This window comes from Mus pahari, chromosome 18, assembly GCF_900095145.1.
Source record: "Mus pahari chromosome 18, PAHARI_EIJ_v1.1, whole genome shotgun sequence".
NCBI classification, from domain to species: domain Eukaryota; kingdom Metazoa; phylum Chordata; class Mammalia; order Rodentia; family Muridae; genus Mus; species Mus pahari.
In genome coordinates, this window is record NC_034607.1 from 41618684 (window position 1) to 41644864 (window position 26181).

A 26181-nucleotide genomic window follows, 5' to 3' on the forward strand; every position below is an offset into this window, starting at 1 on the left:
CTGCTATATCAGGGTCCCTTCAGCAGAATCTTTCTAGCATGTGCAATAGTGTCTGGGTTTGGTGGCTGATGATGGGATGGATCCCTGGGCAGACACCAAGTTCTTAAACACAAAGGAAATTTATTACCCTGGAAGGACAAGGGACAGCAGCAGGTATTTCTGCAGGAGTGGTTTTTAAGGATAACAAAATAGGAAGTTTGTGCTAGAGTAAGTTGGGAAGTCCTGCTTGACGTGTTAGCCAGTGTAGACAAATAATGAGTTTTGACTGCTGGTCATTGGCGTTTTGATAGCTGGAGCTTGAAGTTTCAGTCAGGCATAAGGAAGAGAGTCCCAGTAAGGAAATAGACCTTGGAGCTAGCATTAGGTATGTAACCTAACGATTCAGCAAGGGAGAGGGACATGGGGAAGTCAAGACATGCCCACGGCCAGTACCATGTTTGCAATGCTTGGTCCTATGAGTCCTTCAAGTAGTGTGGACCAGTTAAATTCTCATTAAAATAACTGGATAAAGAAACTAAACAGTCAAAGTACAATGGACATAAAATAAATTGCACACATCGAAACCACAGTGAGATGTCCTGACGTAGCAGAAATGCATGAATCGACCACCACGATGAAGGTAAGAACCATCATACTTCTAAAACCAATCAATCCCGTTCACACACAGTTATGGCCACTGTACGATATAAAGACCTGCTAGCTTCCGGTAGCCTTCAAATTTCCCAAAGCTGGATGGCTAGGCAGTGAGAAGAGTAAGCAATAGAGACCCCCCTTTCCCCCAAGTTCACACCCCCAATAAGGGAAAAGTCTCCCATTAAGCCCCTGCAGGTCTTATCACCATCCCTTAACACATGGGCCCTGGCACATTTATCCAAAACCTATCATTATTACATCTGCATTCCCCTTAAATTTAGTCTTAGGGCTGACGAGTTGGCTCAGTGGCTAAGCGTGCTTGCCGCACAGGCCTCATGGCCAGTGTGGAATCCCTGAGACCTATTTGGAGGAGAATGGAGAGAATCAACTCTAGAGTTGCCCTCTGTCCTACACATACTTGCGTCTTGGGCTCCTACGTCTAATATTAAACATTAATTATGGAAGTTGTGCCATTTGTTTTAAATATCCTTGATGCTAAAATTAATCACATCAGAAATGTAAAAGTAGAATCATGTTTGGGTTTGTTTTTATAAGAATGGATATATGTTTGTTTTCATCTTTTCTCATGGCTGCATAATATAGACTTCATTGAATATTCATTCTGATTATTTTGACCAACTGCCTCTTGTTTCTTCTTCTTCTTCTTTTTTTTTTTTTTAAGACAGGGTCTTACACTGTACTTCAGACTGGTCTAGAACTCACTATTGTAACCCAGGCTGGCCCTCAACTCACAAAATCTTGCCATAGTCTCCTGAGTATTAACATTACAGTCATGAGCCTCCAATTCCTGCCTAGTGCCCTAATCATCGGATTGTTTCTTTATACAGCATGTCATATGTTCAATTTGTCTTACATGTGTCTCTGTTCACTTGTTGACTACTTTTATAGGTCACACTTGTGAAGTCAATTGCATGATTTCCATTTTAAAACCTATGTGGAAAACTGTGGAGCCATCTTTGACTCAGGCATTTCCATTTCCTTATTTAAAATGAAGGCATTTTATTATTCTTGAAAGGTTCAGTTTATGCCTGAGTGGGGACTGTGAAGCCTACCTCCTTTCTATGGTGTGGGGTCCCCATCATACCACCTCTCTTACTAGGTAACCAAAGGACTAACAGAAAAAAGCTAAGTGTGAAAGAATTGTCAGGAAGACTACTAAGAATGTAAAACAAATAGGGTCTGTGGAATCGGGCCCAGGGGACCTATTTCACGGTGGTGCGGTCTCACCTGGCCTTTCGGTCAAGGGCACTAAGTTGAGAGCTTATTTTTAGTAGTTGGTTTCTTAGCACTCGGGTGTCATGAAGTTGCTGTGTGTGACAGGCAGCAGGGAACTGCCTGCCTGCATTTTATTCTGAAGGAAAAGGCACAGCTCATCTAGGCCAGTAAGTTGGATCCAAACTTGGACTTGGATCTATTTTATTTAACAAATGGGTTATTGATTCGTTTGGGCTGGATTTTGATTGGTGAGGTGTCTTTTTTTTTTTTTTTTTGAACCAGCAATTTGTGCATTTCTCATAATCTCTAAATGAATGCCTTCCTAAAAACAAAGAATGCTTGAGAACTGTGAACAAATTTCCTTTGCTATAAGAAATAGAACTAGTTTTTTATTTAAAGCCAGGGAACCTGGTGTGTGGTTGTTAGTGACCTAGACCACGGTAGTTAGGGCTGAAGTCGTTGTTAATAGTAATGTGGACTGTGTACACTAAATACCCTCATTCTAAGGTCTTACTCCAATTAACAAAAATTAAAGTTTGCAATAAAGACTTAGCACATAGAAGATTTGTGTTGTTGTTGTTGTTGTTGTTTTGAGAAACTATCTCACCCGGAGGAGAGTATCTGTAGATATTGGTGATCCTTGGCCCTATGTTGATATTATATTATTGCCTCAGGTGTCATGTGAGGTGCTGGCTCTTCAGTTACAAGTCCAGCACGCCACACAGAGTCATGGTGGGAGGGACTGACCATTTCACCAGCACCAGTGCATGCTGGGAATGTGCAGGAAGATGCTTCAAGATGACAACTTAGAGATGTCTTTGGTTCCTTATAGCCTGACAGTTTGTAGCCTTTCATGGTTTTTTGTTTGTTTGTTTGTTGTTTTTTAATTTTTTTTGACAGTCAGCGATTGATCCCTGACTGAAATGGTCTTAGAATTCATGGGAGTCTTGGTATGTGCAGTTAACAAATGTTAAAATTGCAAGTGGCAGCAGGAGGCATGGTAGTACACACCCTGTAATACTACCATTTGAAAGGCTGATGCTGGGAGATTGTGAATTTGAGGCAAGCCTCATTTACAGAGCAAGACCCTGCCTCTAAGAACAGGAGAAAAATTTAAGAAAATAGTAAAAGTAGACAGACTCTAAATTTAAACTTTGACAAAATTTAGATGAGTTCAAGATCTTTGAAGAGCTGGGCGTGGTGGAACACGCCTTTAATCCCAGCACTCGGGAGGCAGAGGCAGGTGGATNTCTGAGTTCGAGGCCAGCCTGGTCTACAGAGTGAGTTCCAGGACAGCCAGGGCTACACAGAGAAACCCTGTCTCGAAAAACCAAAAAAAAAAAAAAAAAAAAAAAGAGAGAGAGAGAGAGAGAGAGAGAGAGAGAAATCCTTTGAAGAAGCTTATTATTTGTCATAAAAACTAAGCTGGCATCTTCCACTTCAGTCATTGAGTAGGTGTGGCTGCTAGGATGTAATTTGGAAATGAAATTTTCTTTTCTTTTATTCTACAATCTAGATCCTTCAGATTAACGTTTCTCGGAATGTTTCAGCCTGGGGCTGTGTTCAGTTTAGGAAAAAGAAGTTTTTGTCAAGTCATACATAAGTTCCAGGGACAAAGACAGATTTTCATCAGTCATAACTATGGCAACCCTGCAAAAAGAGCCTGGTGTAAACCCTGTATTATTGAGTGTAGAGCCAACATACTTGGCCATGATAAAAAAGTAAAATCAATTTACAGAGTATCAATGTTAACAATGGAAAGGTATATCTATCTTTTTAGAATCTCATATTGCTGTCATGTGACATGGAAAAACTGTTATGTCAGTGAGTTAAGAACACATAGGAGAGGGGCTTGGTAAGTGCCTGATCTACAGCCCTCTGTTACCGCGAGTGAGTAATGCTTTTGCATTTAAGCATTTTATAAAACAAAGCACCCGAGTGCTGCCTTTCTGACGAATCTGTGGGGATTCACATTCGATCACAGATTTGCAGGTCAAGCTGGCCATTCCTGGCTGAGCCGCTCCTCTTCTGTCTTGGCGGCTCAGTCTGCAGTGTTTACTCCCACTAACTGAAAAGCTTTATCAAGAATTCAGCCTCTTGTCTATAGAAACGCAACTAGACACTCCATTCTGAACCCTCCATGAGAGATGTTTTACTCTGCCTCAGGGATCTACTTGCTTTTCTCTGACAGGAGTGGACATCACGAAGGTGAACCCTGAGACTACTCTGGGTTTAATGAAAAGATTAGGCAAGAAGATAGTTTGCCCACCACCTTTGATGTTCTGCTAAATGCGTCTTCTTAGTTAACCCACCATGATGTACAAGTAAGAAAACCCTCTTGCAATGATAGCATTAGGTCCTCTTTAGCTGGCTCCTAGTCAGCTAGCGATCCCCTTGATATTCTCCCAGGAAGTCCCATGAAAAGAGCAAAGGGCTCCAAGGATCACTGGACACCAGTGGTCCTCACTCTTCCTAATGCTGCGACCCTGTCATACATTTCCTGACATAGTGACCCCTTCCAACATAGAATTTTTTTGTTGTTGTTGCTACTTCGTAACTGAAATTTTGCTACTGTTGTGAGTCCTAATGCAAATATCTGAGATGCAGGATGGTCTCAGGAGAGCCCTGCGAAAGGGTTGTTTGACCCTCAGGTTGAGAACCTCCACTGTACACCAAGAAAAGAATTTTAAGAGCAAAATACAGCCATAAAGATAAATTTTAAACAAATTAAAATTAATAACACAACTATGCTAAGGGGGATGTCTATAAAAAGTGAGTGGGAATTTTCAGAGAGGGAGGAAGGAGGAGAGCTGGAAAACAAGACAAAACAGAGAAATGACAGGGGCATTCTCTGGTAGTCAGGACTTGTCTGCACACTTGAGAGTTTCGCCAAGAGGAGCTGTGGGGGCTGGGTGCAGAGACCAATGCTAATGGAGGCCATTTCCCTCATTTTGTCTGCTAATAATATGATTTCCAATTCATCTGTGCATTGTGTTCTAAAGATGAACCTGCAGATGGGCTGTTTGGAACTTACCTGTGTTTATCCCATAGAATTCATTCATTCATAGAGAGATTATTGTAATTGTCCTTTCACACCTACCTACCACACAGACACTTACTTGACTGTTGTAACTGAGTCAGCATCACATTTGTGGCTGATAATATTAGAAAACTATTTGTTTTGTTTTGTTTTGCTTTGTTTTGAGGCAAGGCTTCTGTGTAGCCTTGGCTGTCCTGGAACCATCTCTGTAAACCAGACTGGCCTCAGACTCACAGAGATCCATCTGCCTTTGCCTCCCGAGTGCTGACACTAAAGGTGTGCACCACCACTGCCCAACTAAGGAAGCTATTCTTATATGCTAATAATTAGACCTCAAATGTAATAAAGTTAACTAGATTGCCGTGCTGGGAGGTGAGTAAGCTTAATTAAATGAACAAGAAAACTTTTCTTCTAAGTTTGACTTCTAAGAAAACTTTGTGACTCCCAACCACTAAGGTTGGGAGTAATATGTAGGTGGTTTTGGAGTCAGAGAGGTAATCTGGGTTTACATTCTTATTTTTTGGACTGCTTGTTAGTTGTATGTAGGCTGGTTAAGCTCTATAAAAGTTATCTGGGAGTGATAACAGCATCTTTCTAGAGCTTTACTTTGGGAATAATCATTTTGTACAGTAGTCAACAGGTTATAAATTACATTATATATTACAATTATATAATATGTTATATTAAAATTTTCATAGTGTATGCATATTAATATATTATAATTGCTATCATAATTACTTCTACTTGTCTGTGGTGTTCTATGTGTTTCTTTCTGTTTCCACGGAGCTATTAATCTTGAGAGCAGAGATTTTTGTCTCATTTTGATGACCTTTACTAGACTGAGTGCAAGGGCAGTGAGTGGAACTAAAATCTTCAACTCTGAGCACATAGAAAACAATTCTTTCTTTTTTTTAGAACAGGAACGTAGCTAGCACAGCTCTTAAGATGAGTTCTCTGTGATAGGGTACTTTCTTTGATTTCACACAGTTGAAAGGAAAGGAAGGAGGGGTAGAGAAAGAGGAGCAGGGACAGTACCCCTGCCCTGTGGGACAGCAGGCCATGCAGGAATCTTAGTAAGGATGAGTAGGTCCAAGACCCTGGCACCCAGGCACCCACCTGATACAGTAGGCGCCTCCCTACTCCCTACTAGATTCCTGGCTTGAAACACATGCCACACCTTTCACATAGGAAACGTGACCTGAACAGAATTCTCTTTATGCTAATGAGATATCTAGATACCCTGAGGGTTTAGTCAATAAGCTTCCCTTCCCAGACATTCCTTCCTTCAAAAGGTATTTAATCTCTGGTCCACCCTCAGAAGGAGGTATGCACCCGTTTCTTATGATGAACAATCAATGAACAGTTTGGAACTAAGGACTGTCTCTTCCATTGAGGCCACCACGGGAAGCATGGGGAAGGCCTTTCTTTGCCTACAGAGCAGCAACCTAAGTCTCCCACAGAAGGCCCATCTGCACTGCCCAGACAACTGCCACCAAACTAAGGACAATCACCAATGAACTAAGCTGGAGTCTCCCATTCCCCCATCCCAGCCTTGTCGCTGGCTGTGTACCCCCAACACTTCATTCCTGACTTCTTTGTGTGGCACCCTAGTGGCAATTGGATGCTCGGGTGGTCAGGGAACCCCAGCTTCAGACTCCCACATCCTGGGCTGCATTTTCCTACCCCCTTAGCAGTGTCTCTACACTTCCTTAAAGCCCAGTACTCAAAGGCAGTGGTGCAGGGTAAACATAGTCAACATCTTTGCGTTTTGTCCACCCAGCAGTGTTTCTCACACCCCAGTGGTGGGGCAAAATAGGGACCCACAACTGGTGCCCAACATGGGGCACAAAACCATGACCCTGAGATTAAGCATCTCATGCTTTACCAACTGAGCTAGCTGGGCAACGTTGCCCTGCATACCCTCAAGATCCTTAGATAAAGAATGAAGCTAAAAGAAAAACGGAGACCGTTTCAAAAAAAAAGAGGGGGGGAGGAGCAATGCTGAACCCAAAGTCCCTGAAAGGAAAGGGAAATAGGGGTGGGTTTAAGGCACATGCACACTAGTAGTGTCAGTGCCTCAAGCCAACAGCAGGTGGCGTGTTACCAAGGCTGAACTGGCCAAGAAGACAATGCTTTCTGTTCGAAGATCTGCGCTGGGACTTTTGAGAATCTCTGCGTAAGGGGGTCCCTTGTATAGGCGCAAAGCCCAAGAAGGAGTCTCAGAAGTGGAATCTGGGGTGCTCAGGCCAGACCACTGTTCTCTCCTCTTCCGTATCCATGCAACCTGCTGCTTCCATCACTCCTAGCATGTTCCTGTCAAGTAATCTGCTTCAGGATTGCAAGTGAGAGACTCAAGAAGTATCCAGCTTTGTTAATGAACTCGGAGGGTTTCCTCATCTTTATCTTTTTTAAATCCCCTTTTTCTTGTCAATGGCTTTCTCCTCTTTGTGGAAATGCTAAGTGCACCTAAGTATCTTCTAGAACACTTCCCTCCTCTTGTACTTTAGTTTCATTCATTCATTCGATCATTCATTTCTTTTTGAGACAGGTCCCATGTATCCCAGGCTGGCCTTGAACTTCTGTGTCTCCTACTTCATCCTCCCAAGTGCTAGGATTACAGGCATGATCCAGTTCAGGCAAGCACTCTACCAACTGAGCCACATCCCTAGCCCCAGTTTACCCTGTTACCTTTAAAAAGATTGTGTACAAGCAACAAGAGAAAAGGGCTGAGGGATATGTGAACTTAACTCTCAGAGACAATCAGACAAACAAACTGTCTTAAAATTGTCGATATTTGTTTTGAGTTTTCTCCTATGTTCACATATATCGTCCTGGGAAATGAAATTATGCTGAAGAAACTTTTACCTGACACCAAGTATTTCCCAGGTCAATAGTAAACTTGAACATCATTCCTCTGCAACAGTTGCATAGCACTATGTCCTGCGAAGGGACTATCACTGATTTAGCCCTGTTGGGCACTCAGAGGTTAAAGGGCACCCTAAGGAGCAGCCACATAGTTATGCAATCCATAGTCTTTCCTTTGAATATAATTTTAGAACGGGAACTGGCAAGTGAAAGGAAAATCACATTTTAAAGAGTGTTTGCTTCAAATGACAAAATTAGCTTCCTCACATGGTGTACCAGCTACATCCTCCCCTCCCCCTCCCCCTCCCCCTCCTTCTCCTGTTCCTCCTCCCTATCCTTCTCTCCAGACAGTGTTCTCTGTGTAGCCCTGGCTGTCTTGGAACTTCCTGGCATGGACCTTAAACTCAGATGCCTCCGCCTCCGCCTCCGCCTCCGCCTCCGCCTCCGCCTCCAACTCTGCCTCCTGAGTGCTGGGATTAAAAGGGTGTGCCACCCCCACTGGACTTATCCAGATATACTTGAGAGAACACTAGAGAAGTTTCTGTTTTCTAAACAACCTTCTAACATTGGAAATTATTATTATTATTATTATTATTATTTTTGTCAAGTTTGTCAAGTGATATCTTATTTTCATTTAATTTGCCCTTTGTAAGGAAAATGAATTTTTTTCACATGCATATTGGTCATTTTGGCTTCTTCTCTTGTGAAATATTTATTGTTATCCTCTGCCCAGCTACTACTTGTCAATACTGTTTGTATATTAAAGGTATCAATCACTTATCTGTATACTTCTCTTCTTTTATCTCATTTTGACAATTTGTAATTTTACTTTGGCTATGATGGACCAATAGTTTATACACAAAAAATATCTTACCAGTTAAATATTTAAATTTTTCATTATGGTTTAGGGTTTTATGAACAGGGTTGAAATCTTTTCATGATGATAAAATAATTTAATCATGATTAAAATAATTTTAAGGTTATGAAAACAATCATTTTATGCCTGAAATCAGCAGAGAGAAAGAAAGAGAGACAGAGAGACAAGGGCGGAGAGAGGGAGAGAGAGAGAGAGAGAGAGAGAGAGAGAGAGAGAGAGAGAGAGAGAATGAATGAAAGGGAGATTGTGGCAAACAGTTCCTGTCAAGGTTCTAGTAATTTCTGGACACATAGAAATGCCTAAGATACCACCATGGCCCCTAAGAGGCTTCAATCATAGGTAAAATATAAGAGCCATTGAGGTCATAAATGGGGATTTAGAGGCAAATCAGTCAGCCTGCATGAAGCATGTTAGAAACAGGAATGGGAGAGAAAGGGGTTTCACATTTAAGGGTGGGTCGTCCATGTAGAAGGCAGAAGGAAGTTGCAGTAAGACTTCATGGAAGCCACAGGACATTTTTGGCATCACATAGTCAGTTGAGTCAAATATAGCCAAAAGTTAAGTAAGATAGAAGAAAAAAAAAAGTCATACATCCATGTGAAGTCAAGTAAGCAGTATCTGTGAGGCAGGGGAGGCCAGTCCTCAAGCAGACTGAGCCTTTAATGAGATTTGAGACCGGAAGACAAATATTTCTCCAGAAACTTAATTGTGAAGAAAGACTAAACTGTGATAGTAAGAGCAACAAATCAGAAAGATCGTGGTAAAGACACAGGAGCCATGAAAGTGGAAACAGCTAGATAGTGAGACAGGCATGCTGAGTAAGAGACAGGTGTGCTGAGGGGGAGATGGGTGTGCTGAGGGGGAGACAGGTGTGCTGAGGGGGAGATGGGTGTGCTGAGGGGGAGACAGGTGTGCTGAGGGGGAGACAGGTGTGCTGAGGGGGAGACAGGTGTGCTGAGAGGGAGACGGGTGTGCTGAGAGGGAGACGGGTGTGCTGAGAGAGAGACAGGTGTTAGGACCTAGGACAGGTACAATACACGTGGGAAATCACAACAGGTGGAAGGGAGCCAGAAAGAGGCAAGGCCTTGGAGTTGGAAGAAATGGTGGGCACCTGTAGGTAAGTTGGTTAGAAAAGTGCTCTTTCCATTGCAAGGTTGGAAGATGACATCATTATGGAGGCGTCAGTCACCTGACTGGACCCAGAGTAGAAAGGGACAATGCCTTGTTCTCTGTGTTGACATTTTGCCTCATAAGTACCATTGGGTCTGCCCTTGGCTGTAAATAGAATTGGCAAAGAATCTCTATATTGTTTTCTTTGTTGGTCACCGAACAGTTTCCAGAAGTCTCTCTTTCCTTGACCTTGTGGTACATAATGGATTATCAGAATAATTGACCTAGTTGGTTGCAGATGAAGTGACTGATATCTGCCCTTGGGTCCAGAAGTTTCTGTTACTGTAAACATGGAGTATAAATAAGTCAGAAGAGTACTTCCAGTGATTAGCAGGCTTCCTTTTCTGTTTGGGAGCGGAGACTGAGTCATCTCCACATGAGCGACCCATCTCAGGTCACTGCATCCCCGGATCTGGAGTTCATTTCTATTGCTCACTTTAAACTCTCACTGCTAGGTCTTGTTATTTCCAGTGTTTTCCATGCACACACTGACTTTCACAACTAAGTAAAAAAAGTTCGACCTGAGAAATCTATCCTCTTCCTCCTCTTCCCCCCCCCCTCCTCTTCTATTATACAGGGGGAGATTTCTGGTTTAATTTTCACTACAAATAATTATAAGATGAACCCCAGTTTTGGAAGATTGGCCGTACATGCTCCTATACTAAGAGTGTTACACTTGTTAAAAATCAAAGCTGGCAGTGTAGCAGACTAATTGTGACTCAGAAATTCCCTGGGGACACTCCAGCCACTCTTTCCTTATTCTTTCCCACATAAGCTGACTCTTAGCCATATTTCCACTCTCCCTTGAAGGGTAAGTTCCAACAGAGTTTTAGGAAGCATCACCTTGGTATTCCAGATTAGTTCAAAAAGTCAGAGACTCAAGGTCAGGCATCTAAAGCCACAGACTCTGAGACTTTCCTTAGGAAAGAGAGATGGCAAGGGTGAGAAGAGAAGAAAGTCAGCTCAGTGGGGGAGGATGAATCCAACACCATGGGCGTGGCAGCCTGCTGCCATGGTGAGCAGCCCAGAAACTGCCCCTGCTCCAGCCTCCCAGAACACAGGGTGGTCAGCAGCGGGTCTGCAAGATGATCATTTCTCTTCCCAGCCAGCCACCCTGGCTGCCCGTCTCCACTGCTCTGTGGTTCCCCGGAATGTTGACCCTGCAGGCAGGCAACTACGTGGAAGTGAGGCCTGAAGCCACGTGAAATCATCTCCTCTGGCTCTTTTGACAAAACTGCACGGCATCTTCTTCTTTCGCCCCTCAGGCACTTGCCACTGGCCATCTCCTGGCTGCCGCCTTGGAGGGCTATGCCAGATGGGGGAGGGGACGCGACTCGACATTCTTAGAAGGCTAAAGTTTGCCTTCCTTTGGACAGTCCCCACAGTTGGGTAGAGGAGTTCTGAGAAAATGAAACCAAGCAGATTGTGCTCTATGGGCACCTGGCCTACAAAGCAACTTCCACCTGCTGGCTGAACTCCTGGTTCCGTTTTCTTGCTGACTAGACACCCCAGAGAGAACTTACAGGAGACAGGAGAGTGGTGACTTTCAGCCTCTCCCTCCTCAACCCCCCAAGCAAATGAAGTTAGCTTTCTGTTTGCAGTGACCTGCCCTCCCGGTGTGACTTATCAGCTCTTGGGCCATTTGTCTCCAAAAGAAAAACAAATGGTGGAATGCACTGCCTTGCATGCTAATCAAGTGGCTGAGCCAACCCACAGCTTAGGAGAAGGTTTGCCAATGGGGAGAAGAATGATCTTCAGTTTCTGACCTCCTGGCACCGAGCGAGCCAGGAGGTGCATATGACTGGTTAAGACGCACAGCCTGACTGGAAGGAAACAGCTGCTACTGGCATGCTCCATACTTGGCAGCCAGACAGGCCAAGCGCTGGTGTGAGGAAGACAAAATTACCCCAGTAAGTAACCAGAGATGTGTGTGTGTGTGTGTGTGTGTATGTGTGTGTGTGTGTTACAAGTCACCAACTTTTTATTTCTTGTTGGTTTTGGTACCCTGTGACACTGTAGAAAGACATTTATTTGTACTTGTCAGTTTGTGTATTGACTAACTTTTAAAGGACGTTTTCTTCTTAGCCACACTGTCTCCTAACTTTGAGAATGAAAGACTGGATTCCTGTCTAGCAAAGAAGTTGATTTCTAGGTATCCAGGATTTATGTTTAGGATCATAGCCAGGATTTAAGTCACAGGGTAGTGAACTAGTGGGTAGGAGCTGATGGCTGGAATTTTATTAATATTTTACCATTGAAACTTGAAAACATCGTGGTTTAAAATATCTGGTGAATTAATGCTATGACTGACTTGATCATTTCTAGTCAATTCTGAAAGGAAAAAAAAAGGATTTTTGTAACAGTGTGTAAGAGTCTGTAAAATAAACGTCTAAATCAACACTTAGATCAAACTTTGCATCAGGTTTTATGCACGCTTTCTGGTTCATTGAGTGACTAATTATGCTTTTCTTTCATAAACTCACACAGCCTCATGACTTTAAAGCTAGCACTTATAGTTAGTGGCTGGTCTTAGTGGCTCTGTGGTGCTCTGGGGTTTTGTTTGTTTGTTTGTCTGTTTTTTTCTTGTTTCTAAAAGTGTTCTGTGACAGAGCTTGCTCTGGAGAGAGCAGCTAAGTGGGAAGGATGGACAGACTGAGCTGTTGTTCAGGGACCTTTAACCCAAGTGGAGGAAAGAGTAGGCAGGAGACTGGTTGATGATGCAGCTTCTAAAGGTGACGGAACTCTGGGTCAGAGTTGCAGAAAAAAAAAATGATCGGGCAGGTTCCTCTTCTGGATAGTGTGGACAGTCCCAAGTAACCAGATAGGGGCTGTATCTGTGTGGAGTCCCATGAGATTGGTGTTTTGCTTGAGGTGAGCCTAGGATACTCTTCAGGATGACTGATGATGGATTGTTTTCAGGGCTCAGATCATTTGATTTGCTTGCCACCTTTACTTGAGGGCACAGCAAGTCGGCTTCACCCCCCCCCCATCTCACCCCCTTGTACCTGAAGAGGGAATGACAATAATGCAGGGCGTGATGGTTCTGGGACACGTCTCTGAGGCACAGCTGACCTGTCACATCTCATCAGTCAGGATCCCTAAGGAGACAGCCTCGAATGCTCTATGGGGAGGGATGGGGTGGGGTGACAAGGAAAGGCAAATTGGGCACCAGAAGTTCTTCTCATTCTTTTCCTTATGATGTTGAAGAATCTGCCAGACCTAGAGTGTCCGAGGAAAAAAAGAATTGCTCTAGCTCTTTGTTCCTCTTCATGCCGTTTTGTGAGGTCCTGGAGCCAGCCATTATCTAGCTTGTGACTTCCCTGTCTAGCCTGTGACTTCCTTGTCAGAAGTCAGAAGGCTGCTGTTGCCTGGGTCATTCCTGAGAGCTTCTGTCTACTAAAGTTGACGTTTTCTACAGGTTAACTGTGGGGAAACAGACAAAGACAGACAAACAAACAAACAAACAAACCTCTCCAGTGAAATTATGTCTCCAGAATGATAGCCCATCTCATAATAAAATGCAAGGTCGGTTGAAGTCTAAATTAAGGACTGTTCTCTGTTGAGACAACATATGCATGATAATATCTAGGGATAAGGTGGAGCTCAGTGGAATAGCATTTGCTAGGCACCTGTGAGGCGCTGGGTATACACTTCCTATCCACCAGACGTATACAACTGCTGAAGTTTTGTATGTCCACAGATTTGGAACAAGGCTTAAACCCAACTTGTTAAAGTACAAATAATTTAAAAAATATTAATTATACATGCAAATTATATATATATATATATATATATATATATATATATATATATATATATATATACCACACTGTCAAAAAATTTCAGATCTGGATATGAATTATACATTGTTGAGTTTAACACATGTATTTTGAAGACGGGGAAATTGCAGTACATTTTACTACAATGGTGACTATATCCCAATGCAGAAACAGAAAATAAAACAAAACAAAATACCGAAGGCTTCTATTGCTGATACAAGAGATCATCAACAAATATTAATAAGCATAGCGTATGCTTACTATGCATTCCCAATACCAAATGATGTGCACAGGTATATGCTCTGATAGAATATGCATGGTAATGTTTTGTGCTGCCTAGCCAGTCTTTTGCTCACAGTACTTCGACTTAACAACCGTATGATGTGAATGTGACAGGAATTCAGTGGAAACCACACTTTGAATCTTGATCTTGGATCTTTGCCCAATCTGCCCATTTATTGGACCTTCCTTTCTTGGCACACTGGGTAATAGCGTGAGCTATAGCTCTATTTTAGTCAGATGACCAGAAGGGCAAACAATTGGTACCCAACAGGGTACCTTGTTGCTAAGTTGTGCTGTTTTCAGTACTTACCTGTTGAATGCATTTTCAACTAACGCTAGCTTTAATTTAAGATAGGTTTATTAAGAGAAAACTCCACTGCAACTTAAGAATCATGCATATGTTTCGTATATTGAAGAAACTGAGGCTCAGAAGGTGCTTAGATATATGCGGAAATGACACAGGGGTTCAAGCTCTTGACCATTTACATTTTTTTAAAAGATGCAATTTGTGTGTAAGTCCCTCCATTTAAAGGTCCCAGGAGATGCAAACGTGAGTGTTTCTGTACCAATGCAATTAAATACACAATACGTGTGTGCAATGGCCTTCTAAACTCTCAGCAGAAGGAAGGGCTCTTTTCCTCCGTGACAGTACCAATCCACACTCCACAGGAGCACTGACTGATGGTCTTCTTTTTCCTCTTTGAGGAACAGTTCACAATGAAGACTTTTGTGTTGGTAAATCCAGCACTAAGCGCTTGTAAGTTATCTGGAATGAGCAGCACTGATGTCTTTTTTCTCCTGTAACTTTTTTTTTTTTTTTTTTTTGAAGGACAGCTATTCTACCCATGCTCAACACTGAATAGCTGTTTTTTTCATACTGGAGAAACTATTTTCAGACCTGTTTATATGATTCAACTTAGAAGACTGGTTGTTCAAGTAGGTTGTCGATTTGCTTACCCATGGAAACAACACAATTCTTCACTCTGATACTCCTAAAGTATCACCCATTCAGTTGTCCAATATAAATACCACTAATACAGATACTACACCATCATCCAGTTGAAAAAAAAAATTGTTAAGTACCATGAGCCAAGGACTGACTCAACAGCAAACAGGTTTTCCATGCACACTCTATGTAAATCCATACACCTCTGCCCACCATTTGGTATGGTACATATGCAATAAGCATCGCACCTGAGCTTGTGTGATCACACTTAGGTCAGTGTAGTTCAGCACAGAAAGGGTTCCATGGCAGGGGACTGACTGGGAGTGGGGTAGGAGGAGGTCTGATGGCCATCGCACATGCTGTTTTGCCATAAGTCTTGCCACCTGATGATTGGCTACGCACCTAGACACTGACTGGCTGTCTCACTTGCCAGTTGTGAACCTGTGGTCTCTCCGAGGCATCAGTCAGGTAGAACCTTCACAGAAAGGTGCTGCTTGGATCTTTTTTTAAAATAAATTTTGTATGCCTCTCTACATCCCTTCACTTGGGATGACTAGATGTCAAAATGGTAGTGAGCAGAAGGCTGCGTGTAATACGTAAGGAGCAGGGGAATGGGAAAACCTTTCAGGCTGACGGGAAGAATTCTGAGGAGATCAGCGTTACGTGGATGCCTTGAGAAAAATATAAATGTTTTTTTTCCAAAGTCATCATGACCAGGTTACATATTTTGGAGATCAACCTACTTAAAGAAAAGGCAAAATTTAATTTTACTCACCCAATCCCTTCAAAAGTAAGCCCAAATCAATAGTAGTTCTAGCTGTAGTCTTCTAAACTAGAACACTGAGAATTACCTCCAGAGGGAATGAGACTTGTCCCTTAGTGCCCTTAGGTGATAAGTTCCAGGACTCCATGAACACCATGCATGATCATGATACCCAGGTCATCTCTGTTTAGGGGCACAGTGTTTCCACATAACCTATGTTGATCTTCCTGTGTGACTTAAATCATCTGTGACTTACTTGGAGATGTGACCTAATATTATTATCCTATATTCTTTAAGGAATAATGAAAAGAACAAAAGGTGTTTAATACAGATACCACTACGTTGAGAAACATACTGTACATTCTTGGTTGGTTGCATTTCATAGACATAAAACCTGGAAGATATGAAGGCTCTGATCTTTGATGGAAATTGCTTTTTTTCCCCCAAGGAAATGGCATAACTTAGTGAATGCTAGCAGAGATACAAAGAATGGACTCAGAATTTTGACATCATTCTTAAAACATAATGTGAGGCTGATATGTAGCAAAATCAAATACTTGCTTGATTTCTTGGATATTTTGCAATAGGGAATGGAATTCTATGACCCAGAGCATGTTCTGTCTGTCTTGGAAGATTGTATGCTTTACAGACACCTGTTCTCCCCATGGTCCCTTATTTCCCCTTTGTATCAGTTGCTCATTTAATATAGGAGTTAGCCATTGGGTTGTCATGTCCTCACTACTTTATGAGACCTAAAATCTTGGATGTTCTGTTCTTTCATGTGGTCTTTGTCCCTTCGGAGTCTGTGGTATGTAAAGTCACTGTGCTTTGGTCTTTGAATTTATCTTTGGGATTGAAAAAACAGAATGCCCTTTTACATGGGAATCACTGGCACTAGGCATTCTCTCTCACTGCCACAATTTCAGGTAGGGGTGTGGGCATCATTCCCACTGTTTACAGAGAGGAGAATGAGAATGAGAAAATGTACGTAACTTGTCCACAGTCATGGAGGAAGTACGTGGCAGAATTCTACACAGTGTAAACAATCTATTAGCCCTGAATCCTGGGAATTTCTCTGTTTATGCTGTCATGCAGGGGAAGACAAGGTTCAATTACATCATCCAAGTGCACATTTTGAATTGTCTTTTGTAGTGAAAAAGGCTGTAACTTGTCATTATCTTCTGTTAGGCATTGGTTTATGACTAGTTTGTGGCGTGTTGGCTGATGGGTATTGTTGGTGGTATTAAATAAGTTTTATGGGCAGTTAACTTGAGGAATAAGTCCATCTTAGTCACAGACACAAAAATATTGGCTTCAGATAACATTTGTAGTGGAATTTAGTCATCATTTCCGCCTTTGGTGTGGTTCGGTTGAAGTCTCAGCAATGATGGCATGATGTAGCATCAGCTTTGAGGGGGCCCACTTTTGAGATATAAAAAGTTATTAATATAATTAATTGATTACATTTAAGATAATCCAGCCTGCTCTCTTGCATATATTCTCCTTGCCTAACAAAAGCAATTCTTGGGAGTTCTGCTGGCTACAACATCCGCACATCCAGGGAGCAAGCGTGCATTCCGACATGCTTATTATATTCCTCCTTGTGGTTACTAGCTCAGTGTGAGGAGTCCTGGCTAATTGAGACTCTCTGCTGTTGGTCAGTTTTCCGATAAGTTCATTGTCTATTGACTAACACCATTATCAGTATGTTGGTGCAATCATAAAAGCAGCTGTATGTGACGTCTAGTGGTTGTGAGTGCAGCTCTACATAGTAATAGCCAGGGAAAATATAAACATATGCTGTTTTACAATAAAAATCATTATAATAACCTTTGTAGTGGGACTGTTTAGGGCTACTTTCTTTGAATTAAAAAAAAAAAGTCTTGAACTGACTCATGAACTGACCCAAAATGTATTTTCCCCTTTACTGGTTATTGTAATAATCAGAATTTTCTGCACCTTCCAAGAGCATACAAGAGAACATTTATAAAAGAAGGAAAGACAGTGAAATGGTTGGTGATAGTTTTACCATTACGGATTTCATTTCTGTCAATGGAGTTCAAAGAAGAGTAAATCTCGATGCCCCTACTGTAATAGAAGGACCTTATTCAAGTCTAGTTTGTGACAGGATTCAGGTTGCTGCAGAGATACTAATATCTTTTAAGCTTCTGTTTAATAGGATTGGTACTTTTATTTTCTGAAGGCTTCTTTATTTCCCAAATGTTGTCCCATCTTTTCCCTTAATCAGCTGCCCCATCACTACCCCATAAGGTGCCATATAATTATGACATTGGTTTGCTTTAGGATTATAAATACAGTTAGAGTTTTAATTAAGAATGTGTTCCTGGTACAACTGGCAGAGAACTACCCATGGGAGGAAAATAACATGGGAAATTTATATCTATTCCCAGAGCTTCCCTTTAGTTATTGCTTTCCCGCCACTTAAATTTTTTTCAACCCCACAGACAAGCAACTGCATTAGAGAATGTGTAAGTGATTTTAATTGCATTTTCCCCCTGTCTGGAGCATTTGTAATGTGGCAGAGACCAATGCAATTGGCCCAAAGGGAAACTGATGAGCTAGGAACGGAGGTAGACACAGTCATCGATCTACGGCACACTCAGCCTCCAAGATTACAAACCAGGCTCAGTCTCTCCTCTGCTTTTAGGACATTTTCTTTCCATTCAACAATCCAAACTGCTGTGCACCGGGCTTCCTTGGTGCCTTCTGTGTAAACTAACCTTGGAAGGCACGTGAGAGTTGTGCCTAGACATCTGCACATGCAGGTCCCTGTTGCAGAACACTTTAGGTTGGAATTAAGGACCTCGGGAGAAGTATGTCCTTTTCCAGGTATCCTGTAGAACCTCTCCCTGTACCCACGAAGGATGCTCGTTCTCAAATCTCAAGCTCATACAGACTTCTGGAGCTCCTAAGCACTCAAGAATTTTAAGTAGTTTTAAATTGAAGAACCAAGCACATCCATATTTGCTTCTGAGATACTCACACCGCAAGTTCGATTTGAGTGAACACTGGAATTTGCCCAAGACTCAGTTCTGCTTTCTCAAAGTAGAAAGTATTTCATTTATGCATGGAATGCCTGCCACTCAAAAAATCATAGGAGCTGACAGGCTGTTTTAGAGATCATTATTTTTCTGTGGCATGGGCAAGTGGTCAATCTGAAGGGTGGTTCTTCAGATTTCTCTGCAGCCCACTTCTCTCCCCAGGCAGCCTTGATCCTGAGACGTCTCTGCCTCCTTCTCTGTTTCTTTTGGAGTAAGTATTTAAACTGCGCCTGCTTTAGGAATAGAAAAGAAAATAACATTTACTTTCACCTGATTCAGAAAGTAGATAGCGCTGTAGTGAGCAGAGTGCTTTAAGAGAAGAAAACAAATGAGAAGAGTTGGCTACCCTGAATTTTAAAAGACCAGCGGGATGAGGTTTTAGCTGGAAACAATGCCCATGCCTTTTTAATATAATGATGCTGTCTCTCATACTACCTAGGTTTAGAACGGATCCTGTCTATGGAAAGGACATCCACTGTGCAGTGGAGATGGCTGGCCTTGTCATGCAATTGATGTTGCATTATGACCAATACACTTACCATTTCCATTAGTAGACTTTTTACCAGACACAAAAGCATTCTCAGGCTCTGTGGATTCATAACTGTACCCCAAGTCTCTTTTTAGTTCCTACCCGGAACACACTCGTGCAGTTTTCATTACTGAACTATCCTCTCAACTCTGGTCCTCTGTGTCTCCTTCAGGGTGGTCCTGTAGAACTCAGACTCTGCCAACATGCAAACATCATTATTCTATTTCTGATGATGACAGGTAAAAAGAATGGTCGTGACAATGGGCCTAGCAGATTCGCCAGAAGTGGCAGTTTGCTGAGAGCTGTATTTAAATTTTATAAGACATGACATAACATTGGCAGTCATACTCACTCACATAACATGTCTCTGGGGACCATTATTACAGATAACTAAAAGAGCCAAATAGCATCAGGAGCAAAATCAATGTAAGATATCTCTTGATGTCATACACACATACATATGTGTGTGTGCGCGTGTGTGTGTGTGTGTGTGTGTGTGTTTGTGTGTGTGTAATACTTCTTCAACCTCTCTTTGTAAGCTGCAAGAACTTCGACTTAAGCTAGTGATGGTGATATTGAGTAAGATGTAGGAATTGAGAACAAATCTGTCCAGCTGTCAGAATTAATGTAACATAGCGTGCATAAAATGTTCTGTAACTTTTCTTGTATATTATCTCATACCAACCTTATAGAAGACAGATAAATTTAGAAATTCATGAATTTAGAAAGTTGTTTGGACCATTACTTCCTAAATTTAGAGGTTTTGTTAAATCTAAAAACGTTTAAAGACTTATTACATACAGTCTAATCTACAGGTCCCTTCATGAAGAAGTCATCAAGAGGAATGTTTTAAAAATCTAAAATGTTTTTTCGTACAAGATGATTCATTTGGTATTTTTAAACATCAAATATAGATAATTATATTGACTCTCCCCATAGAATATTACCACCTTGTTAATCATGCGTACGTTTTAAAGTATTGCAATAAGCACATTGCAATGTGTGAATATATGTCTATAAAGAAAAGTAGTATGGCAGTCCAGGAAGTGGACATTATCATTCTGAGCCAGGGGAGGGTTCCTGGAGTTGGTGACATTTGAGCTGGAGGAAAAAACAAACAAACAAGCAAGGAACAACAACAACAATACATAGTTACTGTTGAGGCTTTTTTAAAAAGTCTCTTCCAAAATCACACATACCATGGTTGAGCGGAATCATAAGATATGTGTTAGAGGACAGAATGGAGAAGGCTTGAAGGAAGGCACTGCCAGATGGTCAGGATTCCGGTTTGCTTTTCTGAAGCACTGTGATATACTTGAGAGATATCTGAAGCTTACAAAAGAATAGAACTCTTTAGCAGACTGAAGTAGAAGGATTAGAAGTTCAAAACCAAGTTGGATAACCTGGCAAGACCTGGCCTTGAAGAAAAGACAAAACAACCACAAAAATCAAGTTTTTATTGTGGGATATTGAATATATATAAAAGTAAACAACATGACATAATGAATTCCTATATCTTCATCACAGTAACTTCAAGATATTTTATTTCTCAATGTCGTTTATGTCTCTACTCATACTCTTCTCTTCCCATCATTAATCTTTACTTTATTGCCTCAGTGGGTAAAGGTACTTGCTGCCACCTCTGATGACCAAAGTTCAGTCCCTGGGACCCACATGGTGGAAGGCGATAACTGACTCCACAAGTTGTCCTCTGAGCTCCACATATGCACTGTGCTACACACACACACACACACACACACACACACACACACGCACACGCACACGCACACGCACGCGCACGCGCACGCGCACGCGCACGCGCACGCACACGCACACGCACACGCACACGCACACGCACACACACAAATACTCACTCATAAGTGATGAACAAAAACAAACCCCATATACACACATATATAAAAACATACATATATATATATGTATACATACAACAATATGTATATATATAAGTATATATACCAATATATATGTGTATTATATGTATGTGTATATGTATATACATATGTATATGCATGTGCATCTGTTTGTTCATATGTATATGTACATATATATGTATGTAATTTATGTATATATATTAGTTTCTTGAGACAGGATCTCTCTATATAGCCTTAGCTGTCCTGGGACTCACTGTGAACACCAGGCTGGCTTCAAACTCACAGAGGTCTGCCTGCTTCTGCCTTAGGAGTCCTGGGATTAAAAGTGTGCATCACCAGGCCCGAATTGACAAAAAAAAGTTTAATAAAAATTTTAAAAATCCACCAAAAAACATGGCAAATATGAAGGAAATAGCATCCAAAGTTTGAGGGAACAGAGGAACCATGTGGACAGACAAAAACACTAAGGCCCTGTGTGTTAGGTCTGATGAAAAGCTACAAGATCTAATGGCTACTCTAAAAGGTGCAGGACCTTGAGACACTGGAAGTTTAAAATAAGTGAGTTTAAAATAATGTCAGGACCCTCCCCCCCTCTCTCTCTCATAATTATATGATGAAACTGTTCAAACAACAAAACATTATAAGAGTTGGACAGGAATCCCCAAGTGTTGATCATGAAGGCCAACTACAGTTTTCTGTGTTTGTTTCCTAGCACATTGGCCTGTTAGCATTTTGTTTCCAATATAAAATACAGACAGCAATATACTTTATACCTTACTATCAAGCAACTGATCAGACATATCATTAATAAGAGTACAATATTATGTAGAATCTATACTTTTCAAAGAGACAGAGGTTTGACTTCTTTGTGCTTATTTTCTGTATAGGAAAGTTGCTGATTCCAGAAAGATCAATACAACCCATAGCTCAATCTTTCTGGGTAGTTATTAAGAAAACCAAGCAAACAACCAAACAAAAAACCTTGACACGTTTGGAAAACCTCTAAGGGCTCTGCATGTCCCCTACCATCACAGTGTAGAAAAAGGATGAGAGGGACTGAAAAAAAGAGGATTGTTTAGGGAGAAGATGCCATGCATTTAGGGAACCTGTAGTTGGAGCGGAGGCTGATGGGAGCCTAGGAGCACAGGACCAGGGTCAGACTCTAGTGCCATGCCTGCCTCTCTCAACCTCTGGCTCAATGAGTTAACAGTGGCAGAGTTGGTGTTTAGGCCACACAAAGAAGTGTTTGCTCTCATCCTAGCATGTAGCTCTTCCTTGGGGTTTCAACTCATTGGGAAGGGGTCCTCTCAAATTGTCTTCCAAATGTTTAGTAAGAGGCAGGACTTTTCCTGCACATTTTCTAAGGTAGAGAAACATCTTCCCAAAATTAAGATCGGAACTACCCAAGCCCTAAAAATATTACTGGGAATAATGGGGAGGCGTTTGCTCCTGATTAATTCACTTGCTCTTAGTCTTTGTTTTAAAAATTACATTGTGTGTGTGTGTGTGTGTGTGTGTGTGTGTGTGTGTGTGTGTGTTCACCACGGTACATGTGTGGAAGTCAGAAAGCAATTTGTAAAAGTCAGCTCTTTCCTTCCACCCTGCAGGTCCCAGGCATTACTATCGGGTCTCTAGGCTGATAGCAAGCTTGTTTATCCTCTGGGCCATCTTGCTGGACACCCCACTCTATCCTTCTTGAGATAGCTGTCCCTGCCCGATGTGAGTAGAACTTAGAGACAGGAATGCAGCAAATTCCAATGTGTCCATAAGGTGGTCCAAATTCTGACAGGTCAGGGAGTCTCCCAATAGTTAGTGGTGTGTTGGTTCAAAGTGAGAACCAAGCAGAGAGAGAGAGAGAGGGGAAGGACCTAAGAGTCAGAGCTGCAGAAATAGTAGTTTGTGCTAGAACCTACTCTGAGCTCTGAGACAAGCCTCTAGGTCTCATCCCCCTTTACCTGCCTTTAATCATTTCAAAAACTCCCAGGATGACTTCAGCTTCTCAGAATCCACTAGCAAGAGACAGCGGGTCTTTACTAACTTCATTCCCTTTCACTCTAGGTTGCTGAATTGAAGACTTTCTTTGATCAGGAGAGATAACCAGGTCAGGATAACCTGGGCAACATCAAAAAAGCCAACTTTCTTTGGTATCAGACCAGTGAACATACATTCCTTGACTGTTAGCAAATAGCCTAGTCATTGCTCATTATCTAAATGATTAATGGACAACATCAGGGTACAAAGTCCTCACTTCTGTAACTAGGTGCCTTACTTCAAGCAGACTTCTCAGAGACACTCTTACCCCCATGCAAATCTGGGTTCTAAAAACTTACTATAGTGGGGTATTTTTCTTTCAACCACTATGTTCATTGCTTAAACATAGGCTAATAATTATCATTTTTGTCCATAGGAATCTTCTTTTAGAATAAGGTTGCTAACCTCTTAACTAAGTAAGAAGTGCCCTTGGAAAGTGGAAATGCACCTTGTATCTCCCATTACAGCACTCTCCTGAATTACAGGTTTAGTTTCCAGAGTAAACCCAAAACACTATCAGAAAACTTGAATGAACAGGAAGATGAAACTGGGTTCAATCCTGCAGCTGCCCTGACCAGTAAACAAACCTGTCCTTTCTGGTTTCACTTCTTAGAGTAATAAACAACAACAAAAGAAGAATACCCGATCAGCCTCTCCAGTCAGCAATTATGTGTGGCTCTATTTTATTCAATGACACACAGGAAACTACCCTGAAAAGACCATAGTGGGGAGTGTGACTTCCTAGAGCCTGCATGGAGAAGTCAGATATCCCTAGTTGTAGTTAACAAACCCAAGCAGAGCAACGGGAAGAGGAAGCTGACAAAGTGTAAGACTGTGCTCTATAGAAAGTGCAGAACTGAAGATGTTTGCCTCTAAGCACAAGGAGGTACAGTTTTCAAAAGTAGCTCAAGTCAATGGACAACGTTTTAATCTTTCTAGAATATACCAAGGGAAATGTCAAGAAGCGCCAATCCAAGTGATTCGTTAGTAGCTACCGTTGTAGTGAGAACTTCTTGGCAAATGTACATGTGTGGGGTGGAAGCATGCATGTACAGGTAAAGATGGGTGTGTTCGTGGGTGTGTAAAGGCCAGAGAATGATGGTGGGTGTTTTTCTCCACTGGTCTCTGTTTTATTTACTAGGGCAGAGTCTCCCACAGAATCAGCAGCTAATCTAGCTATTCAGTTTACCCCAAGTATCTCTTGACTCTGTCTCCCTGGCACTGCGATTATAGGTGGGCTGCCATGTGGGTGCTGGGGATTCGAATTCTAGGTTTCCTGGTTGTGTGCCAACCACTTTCTCCATTGAACTCTCTCTTTGGTCTGAGAGTTTATTATGAAAGAAAAACCACAGAAGTAGGAGGGAATTGCAAACCTTCGGTAATATAGACATTTAAGGATAATATGAACGCAAATAAGTAATACCTTGCTGGCCTAATCCTTCTCAACAGACAAAGCAGAAGTCTCCAAACCTGCTTTGTGCCCAAGTGAAAGATGACATTTGTTTTGCTGTTTGAGCGAGCAGGAGGGGAAGGTGGAGTAAGCACGGCAGTGGCCTTGTCTTCCTCCTTATCTAATCTACATGGAGGACCATTCTTAAGCTCTTTACCCTGAAAGGTCCTCCTTAGCTTTTGAGTCTGTGATGTCAGAGGACCATCCAGTAAGTCTGAGGTTGGGGCTGGCAAAGGAAATGTTGATAGCAAGCAGACACCAAGTTCCCTTCCTAAAACTACAAAGAAGGAAGTGACACTTGGTCTCAGCCTCAGGGGACAACAGAAGGGAGTGACGATTCAGGGAGCCTGGGAGGCACTTGCTGGCTAGCAAACGGAGACTCCGCAGACCTGGTTTTCCTACAAGAATAAAGAAAACTGGATATTAAAGTAGAGATTGGGTTTGCCTATCATTTTACAAATAGCTAAAAAAAAAAGTTTGAAAAATTTAAATGCCAGCAGGACCGACAAATATAGCTATGGGATGCATTGCTCCCCAAAGACCTCCATGTTGTGATCTGTAAAATCTGAGAGAGGCAGAATTGATTGGCGTACACGATCTTCATTGCAGAGAAACCACCGAGACTTTCCGTTTATTATTTGTCATTAAATAGGTTTTCTCAGATAAGAGGGAAAGCCTGCAGAGAGAACGGAGCTTGCGATCAGTATCCGTGGTGTTTCTCCAGTCTGTGAGCAGTATCTGTGATGTCTCTCCAGTCTGTGAGCAGTATCTGTGATGTCTCTCCAGTCTGTGAGCAGTATCTGTGATGTCTCTCCAGTCTGTGAGCAGTATCTTCGGTGTCTCTACAGAGACTGTGCTTTTGTACCTCACCTCTTTCACATCAAAGACAGAGTTTGGGGTGATTATGTAAAGCAGGGTCAGGGTCGTGGTGGTTTGGGACCTGCAAGCACAACTGAACGAGACACTGCTGATGTCAGCACACTGCCTTCAGACAGTGCTCTCACATAGACCTCAGATAAAAACTTGGGGGAATAATTTAGATATGGCCCGAGTTACACCAGAGTTACAGAAGCTTGGAGATGTCCAGATGACAGAAGGGATTTTTCTAGATTGGAAAAAGTAGGTGGTTGGCTTTTCTTCACATTTTATTAAAGTGGCCTTCATCAAGCCAACCATTAAACTTTAGGAAATAAAGTATCAAGACAGAAAATAGCCTTGCTGGGCATTGTGGCATGTGTCTGTATTTGCCAACACTCAAGAGGGGAGTGAAGCAGGGAGGTTTAAAAAAAAGAAGAGAAGAGAGAAAAAAAAAAAGAAACCAAAAATGACAACACATTTATTTGTAGTGCATACAGCCAGTACATTTCTGGTTTCAAGTATTTCTTAATTTTCATATGTAGAGACAGTTCCAGATATTTTGGTATTCTTCCTAGTCATTGAATGTTCTTATGGTAGCTCTGTTTCTGTCTCTCTCTATCTCTATGTCTCTGTCTCTCTCTGTCTCTCTGTCTCTGTCTCTCTGTCTCTGTCTCTCTGTCTCTCTGTCTCTCTCTGTCTCTCTCTGTCTCTCTCTGTCTCTCTCTGTCTCTGTCTCTGTCTCTGTCTCTCTCTCTCTCTCTCTCT

The 26181-nt window shown here is 41.9% G+C and overlaps 1 protein-coding gene across 2 annotated transcripts in view; it reads left to right on the top strand.

Annotated features, from left to right (window-relative positions):
• Rasgrp3 (RAS guanyl releasing protein 3) overlaps positions 1-26181 on the top strand; it is a 92799-nt gene that overhangs the window by 19177 nt on the left and 47441 nt on the right. The window contains exon 1 of one of the 2 annotated variants that reach the window (XM_029531475.1): positions 11575-11731. The exons of the other annotated variant lie outside the window; for it this stretch is intronic. The gene's annotated coding sequence lies outside the window, so the exon portion shown is untranslated. Of the gene's footprint in view, positions 1-11574; positions 11732-26181 lie in introns of those variants that run through there. 2 annotated transcript variants of the gene reach the window in all.